Source organism: Pelodiscus sinensis, chromosome 3, assembly GCF_052426305.1.
Source record: "Pelodiscus sinensis isolate ZL-2025 chromosome 3, ASM5242630v1, whole genome shotgun sequence".
Taxonomy (NCBI): domain Eukaryota; kingdom Metazoa; phylum Chordata; order Testudines; family Trionychidae; genus Pelodiscus; species Pelodiscus sinensis.
In genome coordinates, this window is record NC_143054.1 from 77289938 (window position 1) to 77305441 (window position 15504).

General features: G+C 42.6%; 1 long non-coding RNA gene across 2 annotated transcripts; it reads left to right on the forward strand.

Moving 5' to 3' along the window:
* Nucleotides 1–2135: 2135 nt before the first annotated feature.
* On the forward strand, nucleotides 2136–12969 carry LOC102454449 (uncharacterized). Of its 2 annotated transcripts, XR_012902310.2 has the most exons (4): nucleotides 2136–2462; nucleotides 2581–2640; nucleotides 11128–11228; nucleotides 12712–12969. It is a non-coding gene; the product is annotated as an uncharacterized LOC102454449 (long non-coding RNA). The 2 variants fall into 2 exon arrangements; XR_012902311.2 differs by lacking the exons at nucleotides 2136–2462; nucleotides 2581–2640 and adding an exon at nucleotides 3238–3833 and having other exon boundaries at nucleotides 12712–12968.
* The last annotated feature ends 2535 nt before the right edge of the window (nucleotides 12970–15504 follow it).

The window sequence follows — 15504 nt, forward strand, 5'->3', positions numbered from 1 at the left end:
TACAGGAAGCCCGAGGCAGAGTTGCTCTGCCCCGGGCTTCCTGGAATCAGCCGCTGATCAGTTTCAGCAGCAGCTGACTTGTGGATGCCTGGGGTTCTTAAGTTGAATCTGTATGTAAGTCGGAACTAGCGTCCAGATTCAGCTTGTTGAAACTGATCAGAGGCTAATTCCAGGAAGCCCGGGGCAGAGCAACTCTGCCTCGGGCTTCCTGTAGTCAGGCGCTGGTCAGTTTCAACAGGCTGAATCTGGACGCCAGTTCCGACTTACATACAGATTCAACTTAAGAACAAACCTACAGTCCCTATCTTGTACGTAACCCGGGGCAACCAAAATGATTAGGGGTCTGGAGCATATGACCTACGAGGAGAGGCTGAGGGACTTGGGTCTGTTTAGTCTGCAGAAGCGAAGAGTGAGGGGGGACTTGATAGCAGCCTTCAACTTCCTGAAGGGAGGTTCCAAAGAGGATGGAGAGAGGCTGTTCTCAGTAGTGACAGATGGCAGAACAAGGAGCAATGGTCTCAAGTTGTGGTGGGAGAGGTCCAGGTTGGATATTAGGAAAAACTATTTTACTAGGAGGGTAGTGAAGCATTGGAATGGGTTACCTAGGGAAGTAGTGGAGTCTCCATCCCTAGAGGTGTTTAAGTCTCGGCTTGACAAAGCCCTGGCCGGGTTGATTTAGATGGGATTGGTCCTGCCTAGAGCGGGGGGCTGGACTTGACAACCTTCTGAGGTCTCTTCCAGTTCTATGATTCTATGATAAGGGGATGGTTGGATGAAATAACATGATCTTGGTAACTAATTGACCATTCATTATCAGTTGGAAATAGGTCAATGGAGGGATGATAGGAGTTGCTATAGGGAACTTTCTGGGTGTCTGGCTGGTGAGTCTTGCCCACATGCTCAGGGTTTAGCTGATCGCCATATTTGGGGTCAGGAAGGAATTTTCCTCCAGGGTAGATTGGCAGAGGCCCTGGAGGTTTTTCGCCTTCCTCTGTAGCATTGGGCACAGATCACAGCCGAAGGACTCTCTGCATGTTGGGGCCTTCAAAGTATTTGAGGGCTTCAATATCTGAGACATAGGTGAGAGGATTATTCTAAGAGGGGTGGGCGAGATTCTGTGGCCTGCACTGTGCAGGGGGTCAGACTAGATGATCATAATGGTCCCTTCTGACCTTAAAGTCTATGAGTCTATGAGATTGCCTGTATAGACATACTCTATATAGGCTACGTCTACACTACAAGGTTTTTGTGCAAAAATGGTCGGTTTTGCGCAAAAACTTGTGGAGCATCTACACCTCAAATGTACTTTTGAACTAGTAAATCAGAGGGCTTTTGCCAGTGTAGGTAAATCTCCTACAAGGCATAACTCCCTTTTGCGCTACAGCTATTGCACAAAAAGGCAAATGTGGACACTCTAGAAGAGTTTCTTGCACATGAAACTCCTATGGGAAAAAGCACAGGTGCTCTGATGGCCATTCTGTGAATGTCTATCAGAGTTTTCTTGTGCAAGAGTGTCCATGCAGTGTGCAATGCGCTTTGAGGTGTGGACATGCTCTTGCGCAAGAAGTTTTTGCACAAACACACTTGCTCAGAAGGCTTCTTGCACAAGAAGCCAACAGTGCAGACATAGTCTATGTTTTAAAAGTCCTTAGTGCAAACCATTCTTACCAGAGTCTTTGTTAGAGCCACTGTTTTACTGATGCTTGACCTATTAGGGTAAATGAAAAGATAATTGGCCTCACTCTCCACTCTGTCACTCCAGTTTTACACCAATCTAATAATGCTTTGGGCTGCAGTGTCAACAGCTGCTGAACTTTTGTCACTGAATAAGATTCAGCAAAACGGTGCAAGGACTCATCTAGGTGGCCTTATTAGCTGTACTTAAGGAAAAAATAAAGGTACAGACACAGGTGTGAGATGCTTATCAACTTCACCTACCATCCACTTATTTAAGAGGATAAACTATATGAGAAATGCTCAAAGTGCAGGTAAAGCTGTATGGCTTCCAACTCTAGCTAATGCAGCTGTGAGCTTAAACATTTTTCTGCAATTCCATTCCCACAATTTCATTTCCAGGAAATAGAAGCCAGGAGAGGCCCCTCTCCATGCCCCTGACAGAACCTGAGATTGGGGTCAGTTCTAATGTTCTGCTGACTTAGAAAACTTAACAAAGGGATTGAATTTGGTAACCATCACATCTTCTCTGAATTAGATGGTGATTAATAAATTCCGTAGGCAGGTGTTCTGCGGGTGTAAATTGGCAAAGCCCAATTGATTTCCATGTTTGTACCAGATGAGGATCTGCCCAATGCTTGTTTTAGATATGTTTGGCACAGCACTATGCTGGCATTCAGCCAGAAAAAAAGTTAATGGATCATATTTAGGACTGGTATAACTCTGTTGGCTAAGCAAGAAGTTACATGGATTTGGCTCAGTGTTCCTTTGCTGATGTGGAAATCATGGTAATCTTAATAGTATGTTTTCTGTTTGTTCTTTTGTCAATATCTGGATGTGACATGTGGAGGAGTTTCTGAAATCTTTCTTTTCAATGATGTCGTTTTCTACTTTTTGAACTGCCAGGGTGCCATGAGAAATCTGTTCACTGAAAAGACAGAAAAGCCAAGATGTACAGCAAAAATGGTATGTGGTCTCTTGCAATAAATTACAGGTTTACTTTTCATGTATTGCACTAGAGGCGGCACTGATGCAATTAGCTACAGCTGCTAACAGAAAGAAAACATGCATCTGTGGATGGATCAGACTAGAGGGAACCAACTTGTATTCTTCTGGAATTTATCACTGTAAAAAGGAGTGGGAAGAACTGCAATTTTCATTCTTTGGTACAACAAACTTTAATTACCTTTATCGTCTTTTGAAACACTAAAGCTGCATGCAAAACCTGCGTACCTGAATAAACACTTTTACTTTATTACAGAGCAATTAGCAAATACAATCAGTTTTATAGCAGCTCATGTGAGGGAAGAATTTGGTAGGGTCATTTTCTGGAGTAAAGATTTTGAAAGGATTCCTTACTGGAATAATGAGCAATACGCCCAATTACTACCTTTAGTCTTAAAGTGTCCCATGTGAGTTTCTATTGCAAGAAAGGTGCTGGTCTAATTTTCCTACAAGCTTTTGTTCCCAGCTGTTCAGTACCTGTTTATTCCCAGCAATTAGGTAGGGGTGTTCCCAATAACACAGCAGTAGGAGGGGCTAGGTCTTTGGAAGCTGTGTATGGTGCAAGCACAGCTTAAACCTGAATTCCCAAGTCCTGGTTCATAGCAAAGAAGCACATTTCCTTCTGCATGTCCTTTTCAGCAGCTTATCTTCTGCTTGCTCTTTTTCGCCTGGCCTTTCATTCTTCCTTTTCACACAAGTTCTTCATCAATTTCTTTTATTAAGTTTGTGATTTAAAAAAAAAAAACTTGCTCCCTCAGAACACAATTTTTTTTTTCCAGGAGCACCAAAACTGGACTTTATTATTTTTCAATTACCTTTTGATTTTTACTAATTTTTAAAAATCCCAACTTGATGAGTCTCCTTTTTGTTCATCCTTCACATTCCTGTTCTTTGATTACACAGGAATATGTGACCTGGGTAATTTTCAGTAATGATATTTCCTCTATCCATTTCTTTACTCTGAACATTTTCCTTGGTCTTCTCTGTGTTGTGCTCTCTTAAGTGCTAGCCACAACAGAGAGAAATCAGAGACACAAAGTGGGTGAGGTAATGCCTTTTTTGTTCTTTGGTTTGTTGATTGGGGTTTTTTTGGACTAACTTCTGCTGGTGGAAGAGTCAAGCTGTTGAGCATCAAAAAGCTCTTCATCAGGAAGGTAAGCACACAAAATGAGGTAGATTAAGCATTTTTAAGAGAGAAGTCAAACACATGTCAGGCTTCTGACTTCTGCTACTGCTTGCAAGAGATTGCAAACAGCAGTATTAAAATTATTCCCATATACTGGATGCTTTTCCCAGGCCCTAAGTAATTCTGCACATGTGACACATCTATATTTCTTCCCTCAAAGGAGTAGTACAACCCATATTTCTCCATGGAGTTTGCTAGCTATAAGGGCTGTGCACCATTCCGTACAGACCAGAATCATCTCTGCAGAAGTGGAAGGGATGATCTGTATTAGTGGATCTAAGGCATGGATGAAAATGGGGGTGTTATCTCCATGGTAGATAATTCCTTTCCTTCAGCTCTCTGGAAGACCCTTGCATGGGTGTTTTGAAGGGCCAGGGCTTCAAAAGCAGGGACCAAGACTATTGCTCTCTGGGACATCAAGCCACTGTTTTCATATATTTTTATCATCTTGGACTGAGATATTGTCAGAACAGCTATTTCTAGGCATTTGGGGACCCATCCAATTTAAACTGGAAAACAGTCACCTTCTAGACTGGGGTTCTGAACTGGATTCACAATCATAAAGGGAGGCTGGATTTTGTGGAGTTGGATTCAAAAGGGATCAGATTGAAGGTTCCAGTCTTTGGCTCATCTCTAATTGCCAAAAAGAAGCAAGCAAAGTTCACAAAAACATTAGCAGTAACATAGCCTGATCTCTTGACTGACTTTTATTTTTAAAGCTGTATTTAAAAGTAAAATGCTGCCACTTTGACTTTCTCACTTGTTGCACAGCCTGCTTTAATGTTCCATCAAAACAAAGAAGAAAACTGTTCACACATTAGGCATACATTAGCTTTGGTGGGAAAGAAAAACAAATCAATATTACATGTTTTAGAGAAGGAAAGGAGCCAGGGTGTGTGCCTAGACAACAAATTTCTGTAATCTCCAAACCTATAATTTACTTCAGAAATGTTTTATTACCTCGAAGAGGAGAGAGGTCTTCCCAGCTTGCAGGATAATGAATGATCCAGGTGTGAATGAAAATACATGAAGGGAAAGTAAAGATCTAAAGAAGAAAAGTTTCAAAATTAAGTTAAACAATGTCTCTTCAGACCTCTCCAATCCAGATCCCTCAGCTTGCAACTCTGGAAAGGAGACGAGCTGTTTTGCTGCTGGTACAGCGACCTACTTACATGCCCACAGAGTGCCAAAAGGATGTAGTTTAAGCATTTCAAGGGCACTTTGCACATCTATGGTTTTAAACCAGCTTCAAGAAGCTTTAAACCATGGAAAATAGGTTAAAGAAAAGACTTGGGGGGTATGTCTAGACTGTGTTGCTCTTTTGGGATACTGGAAGTACCCCAAAATAGCAACACCGCATCTTTAAAAGTACATGCTATTTCCTGAAATAGCGGGCTACAGGGATGCTGGAATAGTGTACCCTTGTTCCACAAGGGTTAAGGGATTTTTTTGGAATAGTCCCTTATTCTGAAATTTGGCACTGTGTAGACAGCATCAAATTTCAAAATAAGCTCTTTCAATTTAGGCTCGTAATAAGCTACACAATTTGCGTAGCACAAATTGTGCAGCTTATTCTGACAGAAGGGTGCTGTCTAGATGCACCCTGAGGCAGCTGCCATTTTCTGTCTAGCTAACTGCAGAAGTTTTCTGTAGCATTCTCAATAAAAATGCTTTGGAAAATGGGAAGAACAACCTGTGCTCATATTTTTCATTCGTGATGCTGAATATAGAAGATGTCCAGAACACATTTTAGCTAAAGAACAGTGACTACTTATGCTGCTCATGAACAGAATATTTCATGTCAACTGCTCTCACAAGGAAAACTAGCAAGGCTTGTTTTATTCAGTGTTTGCTTAGGAAACCATGTTTAGAAACGCCACCAATAATGAAAGACAGGGGAGTGGATGCAAATGGATCCTTTGACTAAAGTGAGAATAAAGTAAATCTTTCCATATTCCACTCACACTTGTGTTACCTATACAAAATCTGAGGAGGATAAAAAGCAGAATCTTCTATGAAGACTACCATGAAAATTTGATGACCTGTTTAGTGCTTAATTACTGCGGGGCTACTTTAATAGGTGCTTTTAAAAAAACAGAGTGATACCAGCACTAGCTCAGGGAATTGTACCCAGGAACAGCTTTTATTGGACATGTTTGTGTTGGATGGGAGACGAACTACTGGTAATGCTCAAATAGTTGGCCTTGCTGATAGTAAAAGTGGTGCGTCAAAGAGGCTAGACAGTGCATTGCTCAGAGCTTGTTTTTAAGGCTTCTGATGATGGAGATCCTGTGGAAGTTAAAATTCTAGTGGTGGTCACAAGATTTAACTGGGGCCTGTATTCCACACACCTCTGTGCCAGCTTTTCTAGTCCATACAGAATGGAGTTTGCCCACTGATGCATGTTGAAGGCCAAATACAAATTAATGGTTGTAACTAAAGACTAATATAGTCTGATCAAAAGAAGCAGAAATCTGGAGGAGCCAGGGTTCTCCTAGTGAAGAGTGAGGTGCATTGGCAGAGCAGTGTGTAGTGATATCTCATTGCCTTGTTGGTTAAGCCTGCTTCAAGACAATACAAAATGACCCCTTCCTTCCTTGAACACAGAACTCACTCACAAATTTTTATCTTAAATGAAAGACAAAAGAAAGATACAACAGAGATTTAGGATTTGGGCCCTTACTTATGTGGGCCATCCCTTTGCAGCAAATGGGTCTGCTCAGTAAGATGTTCACAGCTCGGCCCTGGTGAGTTGATTGTTTCAATCAAGGATTTAAATAATTGCTATTTGAAAATATGTGAGAGAAGCATAACTTCATTGTGGATCGCATGTCACTAACATGGAACAGAAAACATAGGATTATCCAATGGTTAGAACACTCGCCTGGAATGCTGGAAACGAGTTTTCAATTCCCTGCTCTGTCCTAGAGTTCCTGTGTGACCTTTGGTATGTCACTTACAGTCAGATTTTCAAAGGTATTTAGGCACCTAGTGATGCAGACAGTGTCTGGTGGGGTTTTCAAAAGCATCTAATCAATGGAAGTTAAGCCTCTAAGCACTTTTGAAACCCTGACTCATGCCAGTCTGATACTCTAGGTGCCTAAATACCTTTAAAAATTGGGACTGAGTCCCTCTGTGGTTCAGTTACCGGTCTATAAAATGAGGGTAGTAATATTTACCTGTGAGATGCTGTGGCAATGGGAGCCGTATGAGTACTTAAGGCCTGGTCTATACTATATGGTTAGGCTGACACAAGGCAGCTTATGCTGACGTAGCTCTGGAAAAAAAAAGTAGTCCTGTAGCACGTTAGGCCTGGTCTACACTAGGACCCTAATCCAAAATTAGCCCCCAAGGTCAAATTTGTAAGCCATGCATCCAGACTACCAAGCCCGTTATTCCAGAATAAGGAGCTGTAGAATTCGAACTCTGTAGCCATGCTTTTCATGAGGAATAATGCTATTTCCAAACTAGTAAATCCGAATTAGCAGCACCAAAGCTTCCACACTAATGTTATTTTGGATTTATTGGCTTCCAGGATGTCTCCTGCAGCTCCCCAGAGTACTTCCTAGGGCTCTGAATCCAAGGTAGGGCATCCACATTAACGGACTACATTTGATTTTTCCCTGTAGTAAGAACACAGCTTCGAATTTGTAAAATCAGGTGCCCAGAAGTTGAACTTAGGAAATTAGTCTGAATTTACTAGTGTTGACAAGGCTTTGGAGACTAATAAATATAGTAGCATGATCTTTCATGGGCAAAACCCACTTCTTCAGATGAGTTATGACTTTCACTCATCTGAGGAAGTGAGTTTTCCCCTGAAAGCTCATGATACTATTTTTTGTTAGTCTCTAAGGTGCTACAGAACTACTTATTTTGTTGTCATAGTCTGTAACTTAAAAAAAAAAAAAAAAAAGAAAAACACAACTACCCCTCTGGGATTTTTTAAACAGATAACTGGAAGTATCTTCACTTAAAATTGGCTCCTTCTGACAAAAGTGCCCATTATGCCAACTTAATACCACCTTTCCAAGTTGCATAGAGTCAGGCTCAATGTAATTAGGTTAAGTCAGTGGTAGTTGAGACATTGCTTACTTTACTTGTGCTTATGTTTACTGACGTTCACCTTTCCCATAATGTCTCCCCTCAACCACTCTGGTTGCTGTTGTGAACTCTACTGTCCAATGTGTTAGGGAGACAGGAAATTGCCCTTCCTTTTAAAGCTCCATTAAATTTTTTAAATTTGTTATCCTGGTTTCCTGGCGTGGTGAGTACACATAGAAGCACTCCAGTCTAGCTAGAGTGTGACTGTGCTGTGACCATGACAGCTACCTGCTGGTAATGGATCTCCTGAGAAGAAGAGGTTGTACTGCTAATTCGAATTTATTGGCTTCCGGGTGGACTCCTGCAGCCAATTGAAATGTCAACATCAAGGAGTAAATTGTTCAGGGTGTGTTGGAGAAGGGTGCTGTGCACAAAACAAGCAATTTCAGCAAACATAACAGGAAGCCAAGAATTGATCTGGTGCAGAGCCGCAGACCTGCCATTTCTACAAAGAGCCGCATGCCATCCTCAGCATAGACCTCCCCCTCCCCCAAAGAATTCCTGGACATGTCCAAAAATCCCAAGTCACAGAACCTTACTGTGAACAGCAAGGAGGAGGAAATGGGTAAGGAAGAGGAGGAGGGGGACAGGTGATCAATAGATCCTGTTGCACAGTGAGCAGGGCCTGTTTTAGGACACATCTTTTGATTTGCTCATTTTTGATTGTGCTAGAAGTGGTAGTGGAACAACTGAAAAATGCAGAGTTTCTGTTGGCTTTCTTGCCCCTCTAGAGTTAGTCATCTTTGCAAATGTACATTGTGTTTTTGTTACCCAAAAATGAGTTACCAGCTAATTTTGCTGGTTAGTGTTGTACTGCTCTTAGGAATTTAAAGCTAAAGCTTTTAATCTTTGTCTGGCTTTTATAGGCTTAGAAAGGGAAAAGCATGCATGGAACGAACTGGCTGTAGAAGTCCAGTGTAAGCACTTAACAAAAGTTCCTTTGGGTCATTCTAGTGTTTCCCGAAGTGTGGGATGTGAAGGACTAGCCAGGGAGCTTCAAGATGTATAAAATAAAAGGTATAGGCACATGAGGGAGGTGGGACTGGCTTCATTTTCCTGAGAGGAGCACTATAGGGACATGCTAGGGGCCCTAGCTCTTTGTCACGTGATTGCACCAGAATCGTAGCTATTGGTTTCTTTTTAGAAGATATTTGTAACCCTCGCTCTTTGGAAATGTGAATGGACCTGGAACCAATGCTTGCCTGAGTCTGCAGAAAGCCTAAAATAATAGTTCTAGAAATGTGAACTCCAGACATGTCAGTAATGTATTAATTCTTAAACCCAACCTGTCAATACCCTCCCAACAAGGAACTCTGTGCACGGGAGAAGAACAATTAGGGTATGTCTACACTACAGCGTTATTTCAAAATATCTTATTTTGAAATAGCTTATTTTGAAATAACGCCTCTACACACACAATGCATTTCGAAATAGCGTTTTGCTATTTCAAAAGTGCGCGTCCACATTGAGTGGACACTGAATCGCATTTAAGTCTGGCTGGAACCAGGTCCGGCAGGGCATCAGGTCAGGAGTTACTTTGTGTGGCTGCTGCCTGAGGCTATCTGAGGCCTGTGCTTAAAGGGACCCTCCGGGACAGCCAGTTCTCAGCTTTCCCTGCTTGCTTGCCTACCTTGAAGAGGGACAGCAAAGCATTTTGTCTCTGCATGCTCTGGTTGCCATCACTTGGGACATCACAGCACTCTGCAACATGGAGCCGGAGCTGCCCCATGGCACTCTGGTGCTTCTCGTGGACGCGTTGCTGTGAACTTGGCTGCACTTTCTGTAGGCTGCCATCCAGGAGGTACATCAGGGGCTGTCAGTATCCAGGAGGCCTTGTGGGAGAGCTTCCACCCTGAAGAGCACGAAGAGCTTCCCTGGTCTGCCCCACTGGGTGCTTGTGCCTCATTCCTCCCTCACATCCTTCCACTTACTCCTCCCTAACCCCCCTTCCTGATGTCAAATAAAATGCATGTATTTTCATGTACACAAACTCTCTTTATTTAACAAAACTGGAGGGAGGGGGGATGAAATTCTGGTGAGACTGGGGAAAGGAGGCGGGAGAGGGCAGGAGAGATGGAGGCAGAAACCTGGGAGGAGGGAGCTGGAAGGGGGAAGCAAGGGGAAGAAGGGGGAGGGGAAGCTCAGGGTTGGGGGTCTCACTGGACCAACTTGATTTTCATGCAAACCTGCTCCTGGGTTCACATGTGGCCTTTGGTGGCCAGGCTGGCAGCTATCCTGCCATAGACAGCCACATTCCTCTGTCTAGTGTGGAGATCATGGACGTTGGGGGCTTCCCCCCTAAACCTGAATAAGGTCCATGATCTCCACCCTGGTCCAGGAAGGCGCATGGCTTCTCCAGCCACTGGCAGGCTCCTGGCAGCTAGTAGACTGCTCTTGGGGAGTGATGGAGGGCTGGCTGTCCGTGGCTTGCTGGCTCATGTTTTGGGGCCACTGGGTCAGGGGCAGTGACTGCTGGTTCTGGGCTGACAGGCTTGGAGCTGGCACAGGCACTGTGGCCAGAGTCAACCCCTTTAAGGGCTCTGGGAAGTGGGGCGGGAGAGGAGTGTTCTTGGTTGAGGCTGGAGTGGCCACCAGGGCACCCTGGGAAGGTTGGAGGCCCCCTATTTTGATATGTCTACACAGTACTTATTTCAAAATAGCTATTTTGAATTTGGCATTATTCCTCACTGAATGAGGTTTACCAAATTCAAAATAAGTACTTCACTATTTTGAATTAATTTCAAAATAGCGGTTTGGCTGTGTAGACGCTAGGAAAGTTATTTTGAAATAATGGCTGTTATTTCAAAATAACTTTGCTGTATAGACATACCTTTAGTGGGCCTGTCTGACCTAAATAATTGGATACATCCCTGATGCTGAGGTAAGCAATGGAGGATCCTCCAGTTGCCAGTCTTTCTTTTTTGAGAAGCAGAGATGTCTCTTCTCCTGCTTCTTGATAAGAGAAATATGCCTCCATCACTGCCTCTGCTTCACTAGAATTTGGCACTCGAAGTAGGCAGAGGCATGTAGGATGTTCTGAGGGCTGTGGATTCCATTATCTGTGCCACATGGGAAGAGCCTGGTGGGATTTCTAATCATAACTATAGGCTGGGCCTAGCCACGCCACAGGTCCTGATCCTCCAATTTATCTGTCCACCTAGAACAAGTAAGATGGGGGTCCTACGTATTCAAACACTAATGAGAAGACCGCCACACGACTGCTGTGACAGTGCATCTCTTCAGGGAACCATTTGTAAAGAGGGTATGTTGAGAACCATTGACCCAAACTATACACCTGTATATGATGGAAACCACTTCAAGCCAGGGGGAAGGTGATAGAACATCTGCCTCTGTTTGCACCTTATGGCTACGTCTACACTGGCCCCTTCTTCAGAAGGGGCATGCTAATTTTGAACTTGGGAATAGGGAAATCCGTGGGGGATTTAAATATCCCCCGCGGGATTTAAATAAACATGGCCGCTGCTTTTTTTCCGGCTTGGGGAAAAGCTGGAAAAAAGCATCTAGACTGGCGCGATCCTCCGGAATAAAGTAGGAATAAGATCCTCCGGAAAAGGGCTTTATTCTGGAGGATTGCGCCAGTCTAGACGCTTTTTTCCGGCTTTTCCCCAAGCCGGGAAAAAAAGCGGTGGCCATGTTTATTTAAATCCTGCGGGGGATATTTAAATCCCTGAGGATTTCCCTATTCCCAAGTACAAAATTAGCATGCCCCTTCCGAAGAAGGGGCCAGTGTAGACGTAGCCTAACTGTTTCACAACAAAGTGCATTAAAATAAACATCTAAGCTAAGCAGAAAGTTGACATAGTATGTCTCCTGCCAGGAGTATGCTCCACAGAAGAGACATACTTTCACTATCTTTCTAATGCTATGAAAATAAATAGCCATTAGAAGCTTCATATGGACTGCCACTCTGTTCTCAAACAGGTTTAAAGTAAGAAATGACATTTGACAAGTTGTTAGCTCTTCTTTCCTGCTATTTCTCCTCACTCCACATTTCACTGCTATAACAGTGGGAAGGAAGAGTTGGAAACTGATGTTATTTCCTCCTCACCCCCACTCTTTTTGACTTTATGATCTCTTTGGAGCAGGGACTGTCATCACATTTATGGACAGCACTTTCCATATTTTGAGCATTACCAGAATGGAACAGCAATGCTAATACATAGTCCTGTCTGTCTCAGTGCATGTAAGCCCCGCATTATGAGAAGTCAGAAAACAAGGAATTTACACAGGGATTTAGCACACTAGAGCAGTGGTCCCCAAATGTTTTATCTTGCACTTCTGTCCCATCCACCATCACCTTGACACATCCATCGGGCACTCTTGGGAGTCAGGGCTGCAGTTGGAGCCTGATGCTGGGACCAGAGTAATTTCTGGGCCAGAGGCTGAGGCCAGGGATGCAGCTGGGAGTGAGACTGCAGCCAGGAATGGGGACAGGGCCAGCAACCAGTGCAAAGCCATGGATGGGGCCAAGGCTGGGGGCAGGACAGGGGTTGGTAGTGGAGCTGCATACAAACTGTGGTTGGGGCCCAGGGCTGGGGTGAGGCCCAGCACCACAACTAAACTTGACCAAAAACAATTTTAAACAAATCTGATACTCTACTAAATAAAAGCTATGCAATAGTACATCACAGAAAACTAGTTGAATAAATAACATTTCTTTCTTTCTTTCTTTTTCTTTTTCCTGTTTTTGTTAAATCTTCCTCACTTCTGATTTTGTTTTGTAGGTAGTTGGAGATCTGGTTTACTTTAAAACAATGAAGTGGGCAGAATCCCCTGAGGTAAATTTATTGAGTACTGGGAGGTCCTGATGACACAACTGAACTGGCACCAAATCAATAAAAACAGAACTGAAGAAAAAAATAATTAAAACATTCTGTCAAAAAAGAGAGAGAGCAGTAATTAAAAGATGAAACCTATTGTTTTGCTGCACTAATTGCATTTTAATTTTCAATAGCCTGCTGCAGAGTATGAAAGCCCATGCCTATAAAATGTCCCAGTAACAGTGCTCTTTCTGCAGCTAGCGTGATAGCTGTGTTTATGTGCTGTAGCAGAGCGGTATGTGCTTTCAACTCTGTGTGGGTGAAACTAGCTTTCTTGTAAGATAGCATGAGAAAAATATTTCATTATTTTCTTGTCTGGTGTGGAAAATTGTTTCTCAACACACACAAACATATACAAACACACAGACACATGCAAAATGGGCTTGATTCTAAAGCTTTCATTTTTCGAGTACCTCCACAACTTTAGTGGGAGTTTTGCACATGGAAAAACAATAGTGTTTGGCCCAGGATATATATATACGTACATATAGTATTTATGTTCAAAATGTAATGTTTTTGTAATGTTAGTGGAAGAGAGTGTAGTGCAGCATTTAAAATACACCATTAGAAATACTTATTGGGCGTGATTCTGAAGTCTTTTCTTGTAAGAAATTCCTCACTGATTTCAGTGGGCATTACCCAGGCATGGTGGCCGTGAGATAAAACCCCAGATATAGCTTATGAGAAGCATGGAGCACATATTGACCAATTTTGGAGACAATTTACAACATGAATTTAAATAATCACACATAATAAAATGGGCATGTAGAGGAGTTTCCAGTCGGAGTATCAGAGATGATGCACACATAATCCTGGGATTTACAATGGACTGATACTTACAAATTATATTTCAGATTACATTTCAAAACTAGCTAACATTTATACTGCTGAATAGTCAAATTAAAAAGGAGTGAATGGTGAAAAATATCTAAGCTTAGCATATTTTAGAGAATTAGCTGACAAACTTAACAAATGTCCTTCAAACAATAGCAAGAAAAATATAAATTAGGAAAACAGTATCTTCTTAAAAATAAAACATTGGGCAAATTCTATGATAGTTTCATCCAGCTGAATCTCTCTCCACTAAATTCTTCCTTCAGCTATATCTCTTCACTCCTGTTGAGTACAGAAGAGATCTCCAGCGGCACCTATGAACATAATTCTACTACTATTCACAAAATCAGAAACAATGGAGTTAGTTTGAACTAAATGTATCTGTAATAGTTGCCAATATAAGGACATTTCAATTTAATTAGATCACTTTTGTATATAGATACCGATAAATAGACCAGGAGTATGCATTTTTGTGCTATCTCAATACCCTGAGTGCCAAACAGGAGAAGGAAACAAACCAAAAAAACTCTCCAGAGGGTTTGAAAGGCTATCATGCTAGCCATTGTAAATTATACGATTAGCAAGCAATGTACAGTTATAACTGTGTGGTTACACTCATCAATGTTGCAGAACAAAATAAGGCAAAATTCACAATGAAATGCTTTAGGAAGAGCTATTGTTTAATGAACCTTTCTCATATCTTCTAAGTTGGAAGTCTTCTGGCCTGATGTAAGAAAATCTCTGCAGAAATTATTTCATGGAGATATAGTATTCCCCAAATCCCTATTATTATGGTGCTAAAGAAATGTCCTGATTTACTGAAATTAAACAAACACAGATACACTCTTAGAATTCCTGTAAGTGCTGCAACCAGTAAATGGCTTTCATTAGTATGGTTGCAAAAACAAATACCTACCATAGGAATGTGGTGCACAAGGATAAAACATTTAATGGAAATTGACTTATTTCATCAATATTAGACAAAAGTCAGAAATATTTGCAGGAAAATAGAGCAGGTAGAAAGAACAAAATGAAAAAAAATCATTGCTTGATCTTCTGTAATAGTGGGGAGAGCAATTCCCCCTGCGTCGGGGACCTCACTACTGAGCTCAGAGCCAGGCTTGCCAGCTGTACACTTCTGTAGTAGGAGCCCCTGATGCAAGTGGCAGCTGCCAGCCACCAGAAAGAGAAGGCATGATTGCAGCATGCCTCCAGCCTGCCCATTCTGCAATAGTCTGTAGGCCTGTAGCAGCAGAGACACCAATTAAGGATATTCACAAAGATCCTCTAACCTGTGTTCGGGACCAACCAGTTCCAAGCATTGCCTACCTTATTGAGCTGTGTTCTGGTTCTGTACTGTAGCCTATTGCCTTTCTGATGACAGCTCTGTTGTATTCTGTTCGGGCCAATCCTATTCTCTAGCTACAGCCTGAGGAAAGAGGGTCGATGCAAGGGAATTTCTCTGGAGATGAGGTGATGGAATCGCTCTCTCTGGCCATGGAAAGGCAGGGCTTTTCCATTGCCATCACTGCAGCCTGAAGAAGAGCCTGTAACTGCTAGATATCCTTTCCAGGATCCATCTGCTTGTCCCCTCTATTTTGCCATGGAAGGAGACCCAGGAAGCAGCCCAGTGCAGCACAAAGGAGACATGCAGTCCCTCTGCAGATTCCAAGCAGCTCAACACCTACTTCTCACCTTGTCCAGAGCAGCATTGCCATTGTTGGAAATGGTAGCAAGCACTGATATGAGTGTAACTCAGGTGTTTTCACCTGCATGGGACCAAACCTGCCCTGAAGAAGACTAGATGGTTAAAAAGGTCCAAGTCCTAATGGGCCCATCAGTGTTAGCACTGGTGGAGCTGTA